Here is a 21,074-nt window from a genome sequence, read left to right as displayed (position 1 = left end):
GTGAGGGCACAAGTCCCATTCACTGGGGCCCCCCCACTCGTGACCTGATCACTCCCAAAGGCCCCACCTTGTCATGCCTTCGCCGTGGGGGTTAGGATTTCAGCACATGAATTTTGAAAAACACAAACATCCAGACCATAGCAAGTATTATGGTTGCATTTTTATTTATTAGCATTATCCCCCCTAGACTGTGAGCTTCCTGGGGACAGGAACAACTTTACATTGTCCACCGGACCTGGCTCCTGGTCTGGCACTTGGTAACGTTCCCTTATTGGATGAATAAATACATTTGGGGGTATCAGTTAACGTGACCAACAGACCAGACCCCCTCTTTTCTAAACGTTGAGATTTGTGGTCCGGACACGTTTGGAGAAGAAAAGTTCTGTCTTTTGTTTTTTACTCCCGGTTTGAAACCTGGGTTTGCCATTGAAATCCTTTTAAGTTGGAAATGGATACATTGTCAGATACACAAAAGAAGTGCGCTGACGGCAGGCAAAGCGATGAGAAGTGGAGGGAATCCGGACAGGAAGAACTCTTGGCATTTGGAAAAATGTCAAGGAAAACAGGGACGCTGAGGGAGGGACAGAGAATTCTAATATCCTACAGTTGGGGGTCGTCTCCCTTGGGACTATTTCACTTCAGATAAGCTCTATGAAATTCAAACAAAAGGAGCTTCAGCCAGAGAGGCAGAGCCCGCGAATGCCCTACAAAGCTGTTGGCTGTACTGAAATAGAAAACCAATTTGACTGTGCTTACAGGGGGATAAGAGAGAGCCCGAGCAGATCTTTAGGAAGATTCGTGCCGAATCACAGTCGTCCAGACTGCAGATCCTGGCACACCGTTGAAGGCAAAATATACTTTGTGTACAGGAAGCACATTGTCTATTCAAGTTTTTAATTGCTATTTAAAAACTAGCCATTGATGTTTCTCTGAATTAACCAAATGTTTTCATTTCTAATTGCTTATTTAAATATCTTAAGTTGGTTTATATTCGAGCTAGGAAGACGTGACCATTCCTACACAAAAAGCGATGGGCTTGTGTGTCCTCCCCTGGGAGGTTAGGCACTGAGATGTACGACCGTGTCCCCGTGCGGTCCAACAGGCTGTGACTCCACGTTCCTATCGTCCCCAGGTATCAACTGTTTACCATTCTTCATCCACCTTCGGAATGAAGTGAGGTATAAGTAATGAGATACAGGTACAGGTGCACTTTGGGAATGGGTGTGAGAGTGTTCTACAGATCGTTGTTCTGTGCCATAAGCCACGCAAGCCTGACACACCCACCGGTGGCCCAGACCTATAAATCCAACATCCATTTCTGGGCTGTTGTACATGAACAATTCCATGTAAGTTACACATGCCAGGCATCAATCTGCTTGAATATTGTTTGTGCCTTACACATAGCCCGAAATTTATGCCTCAGAATCTCACTGAATTACTTCTCGTTCCACCTCTGAAAGGGAAATGCTTGGCCATGTTTATAACATTGCCAGTGGAAAAATCAATCACCCACTAAATGCCATTATTTTACATTTTACTCTAAAACTGCCACCTTATAAATAAAAAGAAGACAAATTGGAATCATAAAGCAGGTAGGTAATCATCCACAAATTGAAAATTCGCCTGCAGAACATCTAAGGGGAAAGAAGCCAAAAAGTGTGAATTGATAGAATTATTGCAATAAGGCAGTTTTCATACCACAATGGAAACTAGACTAGAGAACAGGAGAGTCCTTTTCCCTGGAAGGTTTCTGCCTCTGGTTTGAGGAAGTCATGGGCTTTGCCAAGACTGAAATATCTCAATCATCCATACTTCAAGCCTTCACCCAATGGTCTGGATTGCCTTTTGAGTGTTAGTTTTTAAATATTTGTTTATGACTCCCGGACAGCTATTTGATAGCTGGGGTTGGACCTGGTTTGGCTTGAGATCATGCTTTTTCTGCTATCACAATCCCAAACTGTGGAGGAGAGTCGTGACAAAAGAAACGGTCATCTGTCCTCATACCCCCACATCTGTGGCTTGGCTAAGGTTCTAACAAAGTGATTAGTTATTTTAATTTTATGCAATGCCTGGAAAGAGGACCCTGCAGGTAGCAATACTCATTAACATTTGTCTTACCCAAACAAGACAGTTAAAATGGGACAAGAAAGTGTGTTCTCTCTTTTCCGCCAAGATTTTCTTCTTTAGTCAATATACTTTTATGCCCATCAAGGGCTAAGTCCCACTATTTAAAAATTATTAAGAAATTAGGCCTGTTAATTATTTTTAAAGAATGTTTTAAAGATTTTTTTTTTTATTTTTAAGTAATCTCTATACCCAACATGGGGCTTGAACTTACAACCCCAAAGATCAAGAGTTGCACGCACTCCCAACTGAGCTAGCCAGGCGCCTGGAAGGTTCTTACATATATAAATGGAAGGTTCTCACATATATAATTTCCTTATAAGTAACATCACTCTTTCATTAGGGATTATTAGAAAAATAGCACTTTTCTTTCCCTGAGCCTGGCCAAATGGCACAGTGTACCTGGACTTTTCCTTTTCACATTTCCCGACACCTGTTTGATACACCGAGAAATCCCCGATGCCACGAATTGGTCAGATAGTCCTGGTAACGGGGCTTCCTTGTGAGCCTAACTTGATGGCTGTGGTTTAGAGGCTCATGTTGGTGCTCATGAAGATATCCCAGAACGAATCTAGCAGGATCGGTTCACATTTCTATTGTTTTCTTCTTGCTTTTGCTGACAGTGTTAGTATTCTTTTCAATCTGTGAAATTTTATGCAGGAATTTCAGTGGGGTAAAAAAACACATGTCATAAAATTGACCACCTTACCCATTTTTAAGTGTATAAATTCAGTAGTGTGGTTTATTTATTTTGTTACAAAATAGACCTCCATAACGGTTTCATCTTGTGAAACTGAAATTCCATTACCTATTAAACAGCAAATCCCCTTTCCTGTTCCCCTTATCCCTGGTGACCACCTTTCTACTTCCTGTCTCTATGTATCAAATGTCTCTATGTATCTGACTCCTCTAGGGACCTTATAGACATGGAATCACAGAGTATCTGTCCTTTTGTGCCTGGCTGATTATACTCAGCATAAGGTCCTCCAGGTTTGTCCGTATTGTGGAGTGTGACTAGGCAACACTTTTTTTAACAACATTTTTAAAAATTGATTTATTTTTAGAGAGTGAGATAGAGAGTGAGCATGAGCAGAGGAGGGGCAGAGAGAGAGAGAGAGAGAGAGAGAGAGAGAGAATCCTGAGCAGGCTCCGCACTGTCAGCACAGAGGCGGATGTGGGGCTCGATCTCACAAAATGTGAGATCATGATCTGAGTGGAGAGGAAGAGTCAGATACTTAACTGACTGAGCCACCCAGGTGCCCCTGTGTGAGACTTTTTAAAAGTCACTCACCTACTTAGTGGGGAGATTAGTTCAGTTAAAAGTAGATTACATAATCTGTAAATCCTCCTCCCAGGGCTCAAGGAGCTGCATTGCAGCATGTGGTGGTGTTCTGAGAGCAAGCCAAGAGTCACGGGAACCCCATTCTTCCCTACTCACCAAGTGACAATGTCAGTATCGATCCTGAGAGTAGCTATTGATAAAACCTAATTTCGTCCTTATAGACCTTTGATTCTAAACAGATGTGAAGAGAAATGTCAAAGTTTTCTTCACTGTGCATGTGAGAATTAAGCACCTTACAGCCCCAGAGATGCCATTCTTGGCTGCCGTCTACCAGTGGTGCCCCCTGGGGTTGTGCTGTGCACAACCTGTGCAGCCGAACATGGTGGCCTTGCCCTTTCTTGGGGTGTAGTCGCCCTGTTTCAAAACCACTGACCTAGAGAAAGACTGTCGTTTCTATGGTTCTGCTTAGAATTCAGAGAATTCAAGGAGACCGTATTTGTCATTTCCCTCAAAGGAGTCATTTTCAAATAGGGAACTGAGTGCCCAAAGGCGAATTTTGCTCAAAACCACAGAGCTTTTTGAGGAAAAGCCAGCGTGAGTTTCACTTACACACTTCCCCTCCTATTACATTTCTCATTTCCTGGCATATCCTGGACACAACCCAATTTCTTTTACACCTGCCCCAATTCCATTTAGGACTTGGGCATGAAATACATGAGAAACAATATTGTCCTGGATTTTTTTTTTTTTCCATTAGTCTTGAGTGAAAAAAGAGCAGCTACAGGGATCTTGACCAAGTCATTCTTTCCCTCCCCAGGTCTTCCACTTGATCTCTAGAGGTTCAAGTATGCCCTCTGAGCCTCCCCCCCGCCCCAACCCCAATAACACAAGAAGTGGCTGGTAAACGTCATCGCACCATTGCCCCAAAAGTCCCTCATTGAGGTCTCCGTTGACAAATCCTCTTCTGCCTCACCTGGCAGCTTCCTTGACATTGACTTTACACCAGTCTCCTTTATTACCTTGCCTTACTCTCCTTGGCTCTGCGTAAGAAAGAACATTCTGAACCCCCAGATAAAACTCTTAAAAAAAACTTTTCCTCCCAGAATGGGGGCCCTGTCTATGGTCGAAACCACTGCGTGTGTAAATCAGAAATCACGTATTTGGTCAGTCACATTTCCTTCCGCCTTCTAGATTACGAAACTTGAAAGGACAGACTTGTGTCGTCCCTTTTCCTCTCCCCGGCACATGCCATTCAACCTACATGGATGGGGACTCCATTGTGTGTTGTACGTTGTGCTGGGTGAATGAATAAGGCGTGGCTGGGAGGCTAGCCCCGGAGACAGAATCACATAAAATTAACTGGGCTACAGGTCTCTTCACTGTGTACACTGATTGCCAGGGATGTACAGCCTATAGCCATTGTGGAGGCTTAGGAAGGAGGAGAAGGATGTGTTCAGAGAAAGCTTCCCCGTGGAGTCCATGCTTCCAGAAGTAGGGTCTCCATACATATTGATTGAGAAATAACCACCATGGCTGATGGTTAGTCTTCAAAGTCATGAATTTTAGACCCACATAGGGCTTTAGCAGTCTGAGTCCCATGAACAGATAGGTATCTAGAATGATAGTACAGTCGATTTATGCCTCTTGCCTAGTGATATAAATTCCCATACATGTGTCAGTGAATATTTGGGTTCTATTTAAATTATCACGTCTCCCTTTAAAAGTGCTAAGTGAGTAAAATCTGTTCGGTACATTGGAAGAAGATTACACGTGTAGTTGTGCATGTTGTTTTATTTTAAAAGTTCCACGTTCTACTTGTGAGAAGTGCCTAAGTGAATTTAGATATGCCTGTAGCCTACCTTCTGTGCGAGGATTACTGTTTGTCCAGGGTGAAATATCACTGCACACGTCGCACCTCGGAGACCCCTGGTGGCATAATTTCTTCTCTTCGGAGTTTGTTCGAGGCATGGGCTCATCCCTATATTTATAACTCTGTTCTCACATATGCATAAGTCCTGTCAAAAGATAGAGATAATACAGTGCCGCATCGCAAATATTATTTCTGGCAATGTTCTATACCTCAGAAATGTGGGCTCTTTTACCTATTCTGGAAGATAACTTCCTAAAATAGATGTAGCAATTAGTCAAGTCCTCTACCAAATACCTCATGCAAGTTTATTGTTATTTTTCCATCTAGATTTAATCCTTCCCATCTTCGGGGCAGATTCATTTCGGGGGGCGCTGTTTAGTGAATTCCCCTGCCATCATTTTTTTTTTTTTTTTTGGCTGAGTTCTTGCTGAGAGTCAGATTTGGCTGAAATTCATGAGAGAGCTCCCAGACAATTGAGTTTTGGATGAGGATTTCGAATTCTTGCATGACAAAAGCATAAAGGCAGCCTCACGGAACTTCAGCTACAAGCCGCACCCTCAGGGGACCCCACTCTCTGCTCCTCTGTCCCTTTTGTATTTCGATGAAGAAGGAACTGAAGAATCTAGCAGATCTCCCTCAGAGATGAGGCGATTTAAAGACAAGTAGCAGCCTCTATAATTGTTTGCTCCCACCCGGCTTTGGGAGAAGTCTCTTTTGAGGTCCCGGTAGCTCAGAAAGCACTGGAAAGTCCTGGGGGAGCCTGTGATTGGACTGCGGGGGCAGGGCAGTGACACTTGGTGGGGCCTGGTGGAAGACAGAAACGTGGGGCTCCATGGTAGACATTATTAAGAATTTCAAGACGGAAGGCGGGGGTTCCTGGGTGGCTCAGTCGGTTAGAATTCTGACTCTTGGTTTCGGCTCAGGTCATGATCTCACAGTTTGTGGGTTCAAGCCCCACATCAAGCCCGCATCGGGCTCTGCATTGATGGTGCAGAGCCTGTTTGGGATTCTGTCTCCCTTTCTCTCTCTGCCCCTCCCCTGCTCATGCTCTCTCTCTCTCTCTCTCTCTCTCTCTCTCTCTCTCTCTCTCTCTCAAAATAAATAAGTATACTTCAAAAGAATTTTCAAGACCATGATGACAGAGCATTACCAAGCTTGGGGCCTTTCTGAGCCGGACTCATGGGTCCTATATGACTGCATGGGTCACATGGCCACGAGGCTGGCTCTGGCTGAGGCTGGGGGCTGCCTGATTGCTTTTTGGTGGAGAGAGAGGGGGGCGGAGAGAGAAAGTGTGCGCACTAATGAAACATGTAATCCCTTTGCAATGTCAGGGGCCATATATATATATATATTTATCTATATATATTATCTGTATATTTATATATAGATAATATTTATAGATAGATAGATATATTCTTTTTTTCCCTCACCGAGAGGAGGTTTTCAGAATGGCCCATGCCTGACCATGGATGCAAGTGGCTCGAGGGCCTTCCCTCTGAAGGAGATGGACCACTGAGGCTGGCTCTAAGGAAGCCCACCTAGCCGCATGCTGGCATAAGAAATCAGATGATTTTTGACCTGACCCTGCAGGTCTGCTGCGAGGTGGGAGTAATAAAACTGATTAAAAAGCACTTGGAAAGCATATGCTTTTCAAAGACCGTATAAATGCTAAACGATGACCCCAATATGAAAAACTCCCCACATTCCGATTCCAAACGTCTTTGCCAAGGGTGGGTTGTTGACTCCGATGAATGTTTCAGGTGGCCTGCTCAGGCCCTCATGGCTTCTTCCCCGGGGGGGGGGGGGGGGGGAGGGGCATGTCAAGGGACACGGAGAGCAGGTGCATGAGGCTTGTTCAATTAAAGAAACATTTCGTGCTTGGGAAGTAAAGGGTTTTCATCGGAGCAGGATCCAGGGTCAGTATGTGCAGATATGAAGCCACGCGGTGGCCCAAGCTTCAGCCATTCCCATCAGCCCTGTCCCAGGAGCGGGACCGCGATGTAAATTACAGCAGAGTTGGTTTTCCAGCAGACTACGTGGGTCTGGATTTTGTAGGGGTTTAAAAATGAGAGAGGGAGCGAATACCCACCATGAAGGAGGCAGGGCGTGAGGCTGAGTTGGGAGGCGGTGCTTGCTGGTGGGCATGTGTGCATTCTGTTTCCAGCGGGGAGATTGCTAGAATTTTCACCTCCCCGGGGCGCAGCTGATCAAATAGCCCTGGACAGCTTCATCCGGTCTTCTAATCCGTCTCAATTCGCTCCTCGGGCCGTGACAGCTGATTTATGACCAGGCAGTCCCGTTTCTTCCAGAAGTATACAACCTCAGACTTGTACGAGTTCTGAAGCTATTTTCGTTTTAGTTGAGTGGGGGAGAAAAGCTGGCTGCTTCTTTATTACCAAAAAAGAAAGTCTCCAGCTTCTGAAGCCTCAAGCCCCCCCCCCCCCCACGCCTCCCTCCACCCCGGGAGAAGCGCGCTGAGGAGGACCCGGTGCCAGGTTAGTATCTGCGTTTTATCTCAAGGAGTCAGCGCACGACACTGGGCTTCAGCCTCCATAGGAGGAACGCACGGAGAGGAGTCCGCGAAACTAGTTAAATGTGTGAAAAAGAAATCAGGACACCTGGACAGAGGGAATTACTGAGCCAGAGCCATCGGGCTGTCCCCAAGCCCCGTTGTCACGGGTGTGGGAAAGGCGTCTGCAGGTGCGGTGTCACAGTGGCCTGAACACCGACCGCGTGGTGGTTCCCAGGGTGGCCGACAACCTTGTGACGTGCGTTCACCCCAACCGTCCCCTGAAACCGTCTGTGCATTTTCACCCACGGAATTTTGTGTGATGTGGGTGGACGTCTACAATCAGGAGGGTCAGGAAGCACCATCGATGCCTACTCTGCCACCAGATGGGTCGAGGCACAGAATACCGGTACTGTTGAGGGCAGGGGCGCCATCAGAGGCAGACCTCCCATCCTCCAAGGCGGTGGTGTCCCCCGTAGACGCGCAAACTGCGGCAGTAGGGGTGCCGTCTGCCTGCGTCCGAGCCCCGTCCCCTTCCACTCAGCGGCTGCCAATCCTCGGCCGTGTCACTAAACCTCTCGCTCAGCGTCTCCGGCCGTGCATCCATCAAATGGGAGTGACCGTCCCCCCGCTTCAGAGGGTTGTCACGCTGTTGCTTTGCAGGGACAGAGCCGGCCGTCTTGGTGGGAAAAAGGGAAGAGTCGTGGCCAAACTGGGAAGCCTGATCTTTCAGTCAGCCCTAACTGCGGCCTCTCTTGGTCAACCGTGGATGTGGCTTAGGCTCTTTCCTGCTCTGATGAGGAAGTTGAGCGCGGCGGTAAATCACGACCGGCTCAACCACGGTGGAGCCATGTGGCCGTGGTGGGTGACCGTTCGGTGCCCGGGGTGGCTGGCCGGTTAGAGTCTCCTGCCCACGGTGGCTCTTTCATTCTGCGGTCTTTGGCCACGCTTTGGCCTTCGTTTGATGATGCCCAGCATTGCGTTCTACTAGTTGTCCCGGGGAAAGGAGGCAGGAATGAAGTCCTGGTGTTATGGGTGAAAGCGAAGCAAAGAGGTCTTTCTCTGTGGCCTCTGTGATCTGGGGGAACGTGGTCTCTGGCCTCATGGCAGCTTCTCTGGCCTTTGAAATATAAAAGTGCCCTAAAAATAACACGACTATAGGGGGGACAGGCAGCCTTCGTGTTTTCACAGGGGTATGGTAGAGGTTTCATTTAGTTCTAGAAAAATGACGATCCTTGTTGCTTTTTCCCCCTCATCATCTGTGTAAGGTCGATGCGTCCTTTACTGAGTTAGTTTGTGGGCACATCTCTGTTTCTGCCTTTATATTCATCTTTTATTGACAGTGTTGTACCTTTCTTCTTTCTCCCGGCATTGGGCTGACTGGCCGTAGCTCCCGGGATGGGATGGGGAGAGAAAGCCAGTCTCTTCTGTCCTTTTCTGCTCCGCGTGGATCTGGTATCTTCTGTGCACACTGTGAGAAATCATGAGCGTTTGGGTACCTGTGTCTTTGTCTGAGAGCCTACCGTTGTCCTTTGTGTCAGTCACAGCAGTGGCCGTAGAAAGCATCTGCCCTTTATGCCGACAACCTGCATCTCGAGGATATTCTGAGGAACCGACCCCACTTTAGGAGGGCAGAGAAGGGAGTGGGGCAGACGGAGAAGCGTTCCTCTGGGTGTCGTTCAGAAGTGGAAGGTGGATGATGACCTCCACATTCACGGGTCGTTCTGGCCCTTGCAGACCCTTGGGGTCAGTGGAGGGGGCTGGGGATCGGCTCACGCTTCCTTTCCAACCTCAGCCACGCAGGGACTCTGCACACGGGTCTGCTGCACACACGCTGCCCCAGGGCCACTCAGGTCTCCCCACTCTCTTCGGTCACCGCCCTACCCTCCTCCCGCATCTTCTCTTTCTAGAAAAAATACAAGCTGTCATTTGTATCAGCGCACAAAACACATCCACACTGGGAATAGAGGTCCAGGAAGCTTCGACTGAAATTAATATTAGCTAACAGGTAGAGACTACCTCCTTTATAAAAAAAAATAATCACAAATCCTAATATTCTCTCTTTAGATTCTCATGATAGCCATATGAGCTATAGGTTTAATTTAATTTAATTTAATTTAATTTAATAATTTAATTTAATTTAATTTAAGTTTAATCCTTCATGGAGAAGAAACGGAACCAAGATGAGAAGAATGAAATCACTTGTGCAGGGTCATTTGGCCACTTGTGGGAGCTGGGGCTTCTCCTGGTCCCCAAACTGCTGAGCCCAATGTGCCTTTAGTTCCTTAGCTTGTTGCAAATTGAACAAAACAGAAAGGAAAGAGGCAGACTTCTTTTGGAGCCTGGTTTCCCATTATGTTGCCATCTGATTCCTTTCAGGGACCAGATCCATGCACTGAGACCATTTGTATCACGTGTAATTCTCACGGCCTGATGAAGTAGGGATAGTGTTGTCCTGGCTTTTTAGACGCAGAAACTGAGGCCCAGAGAAGTCAAGTGACCTGCACAGGGTCACACAGCTGCTAAGTGGCAGGGCTGGCTGGGAGAGTCTGGACAGTCTGATTCCAGGAATGCAGGACACGTTCCTTCCTTTTCTTCCTTTCTTCCTTCCTTCCTTCCTTCCTTCCTTCCTTCCTTCCTTCCTTCCTTCCTTCCTTCTTTCTTTCTTTCTTTCTTTCTTTCTTTCTTTCTTTCTTTCTTTCTTTCTTTCCATTTATTTATTGGGTCATGTTTACTAAGGTATAACTTGCATCTAGTAAAAGTTATCTTTTTTTTTTTTTAAGTTTTTTTTTCAATGTTTATTTATTTTTGGGACAGAGAGAGACAGAGCATGAACGGGGGAGGGGCAGAGAGAGAGGGAGACACAGAATCGCAAACAGGCTCCAGGCTCCGAGCCATCAGCCCAGAGCCTGACGCGGGGCTCGAACTCACGGACCGTGAGATTGTGACCTGGCTGAAGTCGGACGCTTAACCGACTGCACCACCCAGGCGCCCCGAAAAGTTATCTTTTTTAGTTGCATCCTTGTTGAGTTTTGACATGAGTGCTGTCTTATAATTGAGATATCGACTATTTTGCCGCCCCATAAAGTTCTTTGTGTGCCTTTAGAGTCCGTGCCTTCTTCCATCCTTAGCTCCAGAACCTACATTCTTCAGCATCGCACCTTAAATAACAATTTCCCCATTTATGATGCAAGCTATTCACACGGTCTCGAGCAGCACATGACACATAGGCTTGTACAGGTGCTTGATAACTGGTAGCCGGAGCATTAGAAAGGTAGGAAAATGATCAAGAGAGTGAGGACAGTCCCGGTTCTCGTAAATCACGCCCGCGTCTCAAGCTGCAGAGACGACATCCGGTGATAGAGGAGTCCTTGCCCCTGCATAGCCGCTGCAGCCCCGGTCTATAAATGGGTTTCCGTCCTGTTCCTTAAATGGACACTGCCACCTGCTCACGGGGCCTCTTCGAGCCCATCTGGGAGAGAGGGCTAGGGAGGCTCCCTTCCCACACAGCAAAGAAGAAAGTGCCTCAGGGCCGCCTCAGGTCCCCGGGCGGTCACTTTGCTCTGCCCATACCTCCTTCCCCCCATCCCTGCTGGTGGCTGGGAAACCCAGGGCTCTGAGCTGGACAACTGGTTTTAGGAGGACACGTATCTTCCTTCTGGCCCAGAGACAGCATCCTCCCTCCATGTGGTTGGGGGTTCGGGAGAGAATTCAGCCCATGCCTACAGAATTGCACACCCCAAGGAGAGGGGGTTCCCCAAGTGGTACAGAAGGAGGACACCCTCCTCTGTGCTCTGGGCACTGGAGCCTGGGGTGTCCTTGGCTCTCCTCTGTGACTAGGGTTCGGGGGCATCCCGGGTAAGGCCAGCGGCAGATCTTTCTTTTGTGTGCATCTAGTTTTCTGCCCAAGTGGAGAAATCTGGGCTTTCCCATGGGCTTAGACAACAGAACTGTATTGTCCCACAGTCCTGGAAGCTGAAGTCCAAGGGCAAGGCATCAGAAGATTGGCTCCTTCTGAGGCTGTGAGTCAGAATCTGCCCCAGGCTCTCTCCTTGGCTTACAGATGACCATCTGGTCTTTGCATCTTCCCCCTATGCATGTCTGTGTCCACATTTCCCATTTTTCAAAAATTGTAAATGTTTATTTATTTTGAGAGAGAGAGAGAGAGAGAGAGAGAGAGAGAGAGAGAGAGAGAGAGAAGAGTGAGAGCGAGCATAAGTGGGGCAGGGGCAGAGAGAGAGGGAGACACAGAATCTGAAGCAGGCTCCAGGTTCCGAGCTGTCAGCACAGAGCCCGACGCGGGGCTCGAACTCACGAACCCTGAGATCGTGACCTGAGCCAAAGTCGGATGCTTAACCGACTGAGCCACCCGTGCACCCCCACATTTCCCGTTTTTATAAAGCCCTCAGTCATATTGAATTAGGGCCCATCCTAAGGAGCTCATTGGAACTTGATTAGCTCTGTAAGGACCTGGGCTCCTAATAAGGTCACTTTCTGAGGTACTAGAGGTTAATACTCAATTTTGGGGGCACACAGTTCAACAAATAACAATGCAAACACTGTGGTGAATTCCACCCAATTTCAAGGAGCATTCAGAACGTTCCATGCCCCTCATTTTCAAAGAGAATTGACAGCCACACAGTCTTATGCCTCTTTTTGAGCTTTGCTGAATAAACAAAGCAAAGTGATTTTATTGGCATATTTGAGATACGTGGACTTGAAAATTTAGAGACGTTTACTATAAATGAACTTAATAGGACATGAGCTCATCCATGATGAACTCACAAGATACATCGTTAAATATACAAAATTAGAGTCTCCCACATAGAAGCCACTAGATAGCAATTGTTCTCAAAGTTCTAGCAAATACCAGGTATGAAATTGCATGTGTGGCGTGTGGCCATTTTTATAAAACCGAGACTATATTTGTGCGTGTCCACACAGAAAAAAAAGATGGGAAGGAAATATCCTGGAACATTTCATGAAATGGTAACAAAGATTTACCCTGATGAGTTGGGTTATATGCAGTTTTATGCTTTTCTCTTTGTACATTTATTTTCCGAAACGTTCAAATAGATAACAGTGTTATTTGAAGAGGAAATTGGCACAGGGAAGGTTCTTAAGGGGGGAAAATACTAATTTTAAAATGTGGCGGTAGGACAAAGTATAAAGTGCATTTCAATAAGACAAACCACGCACGAATTCCTAAAAATGAGGCTCCTTTTGTAAATGGTCTGCCTAACCCACAGCAGCGCTAATTATTTCTATTACCATAAAGGTCAGGATGAAAATGCTAGGGGCAGAATATAGCATCTGGGGTGGAATTTTGGCCTTTGTGTCTCTCCTGGGTGAGAGCGGGCACACAGAAGGGGCTGAAAAATTATGGGGGTTACTTCACTTGTCTTCGAAGATCCCATCGCTTTTTTTTCTCTTTTTCTTTTTTTTTTTTTTTGGCCAGCCTTTTTTTTTTTTTTAAACCCTTCCAGCCGAAGTTCTCTTTTGACATTCGTTCCTATACCTTTAGGGACTAAATTAGTAGAATTTCTAATGCTCCATTTTCAGAATGTTACTAGGAGAATTGTAGGCGATTTAAAATATCAGTGGCAAGAAATTAAATCCATTCTGTCCTTATCACCTAATGTTGGCATAAAAGTCACTTCTGCTCTTCAGACAAATTCAGGGACTTTGATTTGGAGGAGGCTTTTAATGACGTGGCTTTGATGTTCCCAAGAAGCCATTCAATGATCGTAGCAGCCCCAAGCAATCATCAACTACTTTCTGGCCGACCAGCCCATTTCACTGTGCCGGGGCCATGGATTTTGCTCCACTGTTCATTTAGAGTCTGATATTTCATCCAAGAGACTCATGAACCTCTGTCAATAAAATGTTAACTGTCGTTCCATGGAGGGGCGCCTGGGTGGCTCAGTCGGTTAAGCATCCGACTTCAGCTCAGGTCATGATCTCGAGGTCAACGGGTTCGAGCCCCGCGTCGGGCTCTGTGCTGACAGCTCAGAGCCTGGAGCCTGTTTCAGATTCTGTGTCGCCCTCTCTCTCTCTGCCCTTTCCCAGCTTGCTCTCTCTCTCTCTCTCTCAAAGATAAATAAACATTAAAAAATTTGTTTTAAATAAAAAAATTAAAATAAATTTTAAAAAGCTGTAGCAACATGCCTTTTTGTTTCTTTATAAACACGGTGACTGAGAGAAAACACAGAGAAAGTGCTGGGAAGGGTGCACTGAGGTCTGTGGGGTCAGTCCCCATCTTGATGTCTCTCCAGTGTAGGGCATGGATTCTGAGAACCTGTCCGAAACGCCAAGGTCCCCGTGTGCAGCCCACACCACAGGCAGACAGATTTGCGTTTTTCTTCCTACTTGGGAGCCATCTGAGGAGCTGCTCATCACGATGTTACCATTTCAGGCACAATAGAAACCCTGAAACCATTGGAAATCTGAATATCGACAACAGCAGGACAGCACCAAGGAGAAAAATTACTTAGGAGAAAACGCATCCCCAGGGGATAGATGGTGTTAAGTTGCACCTGCTTCCGAGGCAGCATGGGAATGAGATGGGTTTTTCTTTCCTTCTTTTGCCAAATCTCTACAACTAGTTGGCAGACAGAAGCCAAGAGAGGCCAGATGATGGGAAGAGACAGCAACGTCCTTTAAAAAAAAATGCCTTCAAACAAGGACTTTGCCTTCTCTTGATAGAGAGATGCCATCCAGTTGATACCACTGAGTAATGCCCACTGTGGCCCGCGCTGTTGTTGATGGACAGGGAGAGCACGCCTACTCACTGCCAGGTCCTGACTCGTGGCCGGCAGGAGCCAGAGTCGCGATCTTTCCTTCTCAGAGGCAGGGACAGAGACTTCAGTAAGGGATGTCCCCAGGGATGCCCGGCCGGTTGGGGTGCCATGACTCACACTGAGCAAAATATGGAAAACCCCCCTTGACTCCACTCACTTCTGTGTGAATCATGGTCCCTCACCTGCATCCCTGGCTTTAGTCCCCTTGAGTCAGGCTCTTACCCCAGTTCGTTGAGATGACTGGTTTATTCTCTGTCTGTCCCGCCAGGTGGTGGGCCAAAGTCAGACACTGTGTCCCCTTCTCCTGGGGACCTTCAGGGCCCAGCCTAGCACCTGGCTCATCGGAGAAAATAAACAGTCCAGGAACTCGAGTCTCTCCCCCAGGTTGAGTCCAGGCCTCTGTCTGACCCTGAATCTGCACACTTCACTGCACGTGGCTTTGCATATCGGTGAACGTGCCTCATTGACAATCCGCTTTGGAAAAGGATCTTTTATTTCTTAGCCTGGGAGGGACCAAAGCCCTTTAGCTGGAGTATTTTGCTTCTGCAACAGCAGCGAGAGGCTGGAGTCAGGATCGTGTACAACCAGCTTCACTTCTTTCCCGATGGCTTGATAATAGGACTGAGAAGTCACGTCTTTGGGAGCCGGAGGCTGCTGTGGACCTCGTTCCAAGAGGGTTTTGTCTTTTCTCCAGTGTTGCCAAAGCAAATGCACGCACAGAAATCTTTCCAATATTTGGTGGCAAGATAGATGAGTCCCTTGGGGAGACTGAGGAAGAAGGGGTGGAGAGTGGCTGGGACCCTGGGGATGGCCTGGGACACATACTTGAGAAGGCTCTTTATTCCCCAAGCCTGGGCGGGGTGGGGGGGGGCTTTGGAAAGGGCGACCCTCTAGTCAAATCAAATCTCACTAAACCAAATATCAAGCCAATGCAGATGCAATACAGATTTAGCCACTTACATGTACAAGGGTAGCTTCAGAAAATATTCTCGGACTATCGTTTGGACCCTAAATTTAACCTGCTAAAAATTCATTTCACATTTCCTTCTCTTGAAACTTCTGGAATGAAAAGTAAGTATCTTTTAACAGGAACCCGTGTTTCATCCTGTAACTGAAACTGTGTGTTCCGGTTGAATGATTTTCTAAGTAGACGTAATCTGTCCGGCGTTCTGAGTTTGCACCGATGAAGAGGGAGGTTCTGCAAATTCAGTCTCATCTACGACACAGGAGAGTAACATACCAATTTTATAGGTATCCACGGCAAAGTGTTCTTTGTGTTCTGGAAATTGTGTAATAAAAACTCATACCGTGACGGCCTGAGCTCATAACCTACAGTTGTGGCCCCTGAGAAAGCTAAGAATGGAGGTTTTCAAAGACTGTAATAGAATAATTTTCTAAATCCTTGAAATGACTTAACTTCTTGAATCTTTTACTTACTTTGAGGAAACGTGTGACCAGTGCCTGGTGGAGCCGTACAGAGCCTGAGGCCAAGGGAAGGGTCAGTCTTACGGGCGGCCCTGTCTTTATGTGCAGTGTTGATGTTTATCCAAACTTTTTATACGTCTTTTGATTTTCTAAAATATTGCCTTAAAATGTTGTCTTTTTTTTTTTAAAGCTCTCTTGGGGTGTTGACAAATAAAACTGTAACATACTTACAGAGTACAATGTAATGAATGGATTGGTATATGCTCACATTGTGAAAGATTCCCACCTTTGGGGTAACCAACGACCACAAATCTCACCTCACATGTTTATCTTTGGTTTTTGGTGGGAACCCTTAGGTTCTACTGTTTTGGCAAATTTCGATTCTACAACACACTGTTATCAATAGTTACCATGTTATACGTTAGATCCTCAGACTTTGTTCATCTTATAACTGCAAGTTTGTACCTTTTTAGCAACCTCCCCCTATTCGCGCCCCCCAGCCCCTGGCAACCCCCTTCTACTCTGTTTCTATGAGTTTGTCTTCCTCCCTCCCTCCTTCCTCCTTCCTTCCTTCCTTCTTTCCTTCCTTCCTTCCTTCCTTCCTTCTTTTCCTTCCCTCTTTCCTCCTTCCCTCTCTCTCTTCTCTTTCTCTCTCTCCATTTCTTTCCTTCCATCCTTCCTTCCTTCCTTTTTTCTTCTTTCGTTCCTCCTTCCCTATCTCTTTCTCTCTCTTCTCTTTCTCTCTCCATTTCCTTCCTTCCTTCCTTCCTTCCTTCCTTCCTTCCTTCCTTCCTTCCTTCCTTCTTTCCTTCCTTCCCTCTCTCCTTCTCTCTCTTCTCTTTCTCTCTCTCCATTTCTTTCTTTCCTTCCTTCCTTCCTTCCTTCTTTCCTTCCTTCCTTCCTTCCTTCCTACCTTCTTTCCTTCCATCCTTCCTTCATTCCTTCCTTTTTTCCTTCTTTCGTTCCTCCTTCCCTCTCTCTTTCTCTCTCTTCTCTTTCTCTCTCTCCATTTCTTTCTTTCCTTCCTTTTTTCCTTCCTCCTTTCCTCCCTCCTGTCTTTCTCCCTCTCTCTTTCTCTCTCCCTCTCTCCCTTTCCTTCCTTCCTTGCCCTCTCTCTCCCCCTTTCCTCTTTCTTTCTTTCTTTCTTTCTTTCTTTCTTTCTTTCTTTCTTTCTTTCTTTCTTTCCCTTTTCCCACATATAAGTGTTTATATAATTGTTTGTCTTAATTAATGACTTTTTTGGTGCCCCCTTACATTTTGTGTCTGATGCGAATGCCTCACTCACATTACCCAATGGTGGCTACTCCAAGAACACCAAGATTTTGTAGATCTCACAAGGAAGGATAGAGGACGGAGGAGTAATGCAGTCACTCGTTCTCAAAGGAAGGGTGATTTTTACCATGAGCACGCAATAAGGTTGCTTCTGGGTCTATGTGTGAAGGTTGGGGCACCTCCCCCTTTCCTACTGCAGCTGGCACCATTAGGACATGGGTATTAGTGATGTGTGCACACGCCTAGATGCGGCCTACATGTGATCAGACGTACCTCAGTCTCCAGTCTAAGCTCAAAGTACAAGAAGAAATGGATCCAAAGCCACTTATTTACTGGAAAGTAGTCGTGGCCAATTCCGCTAGCGGAGTATCTCCTATGAAGGGATTGTCCGTGAGTTTGCAACTTGGTTGGAAGAGTCAGCCGGACAAATGTACGTGCTGAGTCAGACACCGCTCAGGTGTCACTTTAGGCTCTGTCGGTGAGGATCCCGTGGGTGGCCGGCTCAGCGCGGGCTCCACCGGCTTCAGGGAGGTGTGAGGCGACAGCACGCAGCTCCGGCCATGCCAGGAGTCTCCACCTCTGAATCTCGTGTTCTGGGGCTTCCTCCCAGTCCCCCGGCAGATGCCAGCTTCGAGACATCGCCCAGTCTAGAAGCACCAGGAACTGACACTTGGTGGCGTGGGTCTGGACTGGCGAAGGACAGGAGCTGGGGGCTCACTGGCTTACCTTTCCTCCCCTGGGTCCGCTGGGTCACACACCTCTCAGAGGGGCAAGGTCAGGGTCAGGCGCACCTGGATGGCCGGCTTATGATGGGTCTGCCTTCTCTCCTTCCTTCCTCTCTAACAAAGGGTATTGCAAATGCCATTTGCCTCAGTCTCTGCTTTCTGGGAAACCAAATGAAGACAGATTCTATGTTATTTCCCTGCAGCCCTTGGTGCAGTGGGACTGTCAGAAAAATTCCTTCAAAATTTATACCTTGAAGTACCAATCCTGCCTTTTTTATGGGTACATGGCACGTACTAGATTTTCAGAAGAAACTATCACACACCCAGTCTTCATTTAGGCTCCTTTTAATTGGGACTTCATTAAATTCTGACATGCTAGCTTTTTGTTAGTTAACATCCCTGGGGAAGGACACTTCCCCTCTGAGACCCCGGTGAGTTGCTTGGCAAGTGTGTGAGGGTTGAGGACAGTCCTCTCCCGCACTGGTTCTGCCTCATTCCCTCCCATCTTCTCCCTGCTTCTCTGCAGATTCTGCAGCGGTTGTGCCGACCAGCAGCCTGTACTGGAGAAGGTTCCTTAGATGGCTATTTAGCGTTTCCTTTTGTTTTTTCAATTTTTTAAATGTTTATTCATTTTTGAGAGACAGAGAGACAGAGAGTGAGTGGGGAAGGGGCAGAGAGAGGGGGAGACACAGAATCCGAAGCAGGCTCCAGTCTCTGAGCCGTCGGCACAGAGCCTGACACGGGGCTCGAACCCACAAACCAGGAGATCATGACCTGAGCCGGATTCAGACGCTCAACCGACTGAGCCACCCAGGCGCCCCGGCTCTTTAGCATTTCCTAATGGTTAAATGAGGGCAATATAGGGAGGTAGTTTTCAGGAAAATGCGTCTGTTCTCATAAGCTGAGTAGTTGTCTCATTGGTGATCATAAAGGCAAATTCAGTGGAAGCTTTCTCACACGAGACCCTCTGTCCCTTCAAGAGGTCTTGGGGATGATGACAGAGACACTGTCTTGATACGTTGGAAGAGAGAAGGCCATTGTGTCTGAGGAGATGAGCACAGAGCTGGCTTGAGCGGCAGGGATGCTGATTTCGGATGGCCGAGGAGGGAAGGGTCTGTTATTCTTCAGACACTTAGGAGGGCGTGGAAGAAGGTTCTGGGTCTGTGGTGGGACGAGATGTGGTGGACGGTCCCAGACAGGAGTGTTTTATGAATGTGAAGTTGTTAGGGTGGCGGTGGGGGTCGGGGGAGGCTGGAGTGGACCAGGAGGGGACCCGAATGAGAGCATCTGTGCCAAAGGCCGTGACAAGGGGCGGACAGCAAGAACCATGGCGATAAAGCAGTCGGGTGTGATGACCGCCGTAGACCCCCAGAATGGGAGAGCTCTTGGATTGTTCTCCGCTGCTCTCAGCCTTCCCCGAGAAATGCTGCAAGGTCTCAGAGAATTTTGAAAAGAGATCCTCCCGGTGAATAGTTCTCTTTTGTCAGGATCATTTTCTGATCATCTCTCGTGACGCCCATCAGTTTCACCTTGCCTCCATCATATAAGACCTGACACTAAACCCCTTTCTTAGAGATCCTGAAAAAATGAACTCCTTTTCTTCCCTGTGCACCTCTCATGTTGGATCTCCTCGGGTTTCTACAATGTGACCTTTGATGGAATGAAGTATTTGTGACATTTGAAAGGTGTCAGTGTTGAAGGTTTTTAAAGACAGTGAGGGTTGACTGTGCATCTATTCTGCATCCATATGCCATTTAGTTCGACTTTATTCAGCTCTCCAACCCTGTCCTTTTATTCTCTGAGAGTCGCTTTTTCCCCCCGGCCCCTCCCTGGGTTACGCGGGGAGGGATGGAAGGCGTAAACACTGGAGTAGTTCAGTCGCCAACAGCTGCCGCAGAGCCAGCTGGATCCTCCGCATGAGTGGTCCGATTCGCTCCGGGACAGCCACCTCACCGCCTTGAGGTTGAAAAGGTTGAAAAGGGACCTCACCGCCTTGAGGTTGAAACAAGCGCAGGCGAGAAGGAAGGGGCCTTTTACTGGTAAATCTACTGTATTGAAGAAATGTGTAATTTATTTAAATGGAGATGATGCACGCTCTTGGTTGACTGTTCAGCCGATGATGCCGTGGCGTCATCGCCCAGCATGGCACGGGCCCTACTCGAAGTGTGTTGAAGAAGAGTTGATGTCTGGTTAAGCAGTGTAGCCTTTCTTCGTAAGAACACACCGGCAGGTCTAGCATTCTGGAAACTCAAGGTGTTCTACATTAGACATGAAGACGGGGCCCACGTGTATACAGTCTTTCCAACTTGGCCATTCCCTCCACCTCCTGCCACAGAGAAGTGGTTTACCTTCCCAGAACGGGACAGAGCACCCCTGAATTGGGTGGGCAATTTGCACTTCACATTGACCGGGATAGGGTGTGTGGCGGGCTGGGCGAGCCCCGGGACGCTTGGCTTTGCCACATTCTCCTGAGTAACCATCTGCGCGGGGCATCAGGAGTCCGTAGGGATGGTTCACTCGGTTTACGTGAGTCTTTACCATTCACCCGATTTATTTACACTAATTAGGACCTGAAAGCAAGATTTTTCCGGATGATCCCTCGACTGTTAATCAAGGGTGGACTAAGGATCTGGGAATTTCTTATGACAACATTGAACGCTAATGGGAGCTGATAATTATTTTCATGGTACTGTTTTTAGGCTGGAGTCCTCGACCCAAATATAAATTTTGAGGATATCCTTATCCCTCAGTGAGAGTCATCTGTAGTGGTTTTCTCCTTGTTTAGCACTCCGCCTCTCTCTCTTTCCAGGATCCTATCTGAATAGTTAGTAACAATGACAATTCCTGCAAGACGCTAACCTCTGGGCATGGAAATTCTGTCTGTAGTCTTTTTTTTTTTCTTTTAATTTTTTTTAACGTTTATTTTTATTTTTGAGACAGAGAGAGACAAAGCATGAACAGGGGAGGGTCAGAGAGAGGGAGACACAGAATCTGAAACAGGCTCCAGGCTCTGAGCCGTCCGCACAGAGCCCAACGCGGGGCTCGAACTCACGGACCGCGAGATCAT

General features: G+C 47.1%; 1 protein-coding gene across 1 annotated transcript in view; it reads left to right on the top strand.

Annotated features, from left to right (window-relative positions):
- PCP4 (Purkinje cell protein 4) overlaps positions 1-21,074 on the top strand; it is a 61,020-nt gene that overhangs the window by 5,177 nt on the left and 34,769 nt on the right. The gene's annotated exons all lie outside the window — the stretch shown is intronic.

Source organism: Felis catus, chromosome C2 (genome assembly GCF_018350175.1).
Source record: "Felis catus isolate Fca126 chromosome C2, F.catus_Fca126_mat1.0, whole genome shotgun sequence".
In the NCBI taxonomy this organism is placed as follows: domain Eukaryota; kingdom Metazoa; phylum Chordata; class Mammalia; order Carnivora; family Felidae; genus Felis; species Felis catus.
This window is presented reverse-complemented; position numbering and strand designations above follow the sequence as displayed.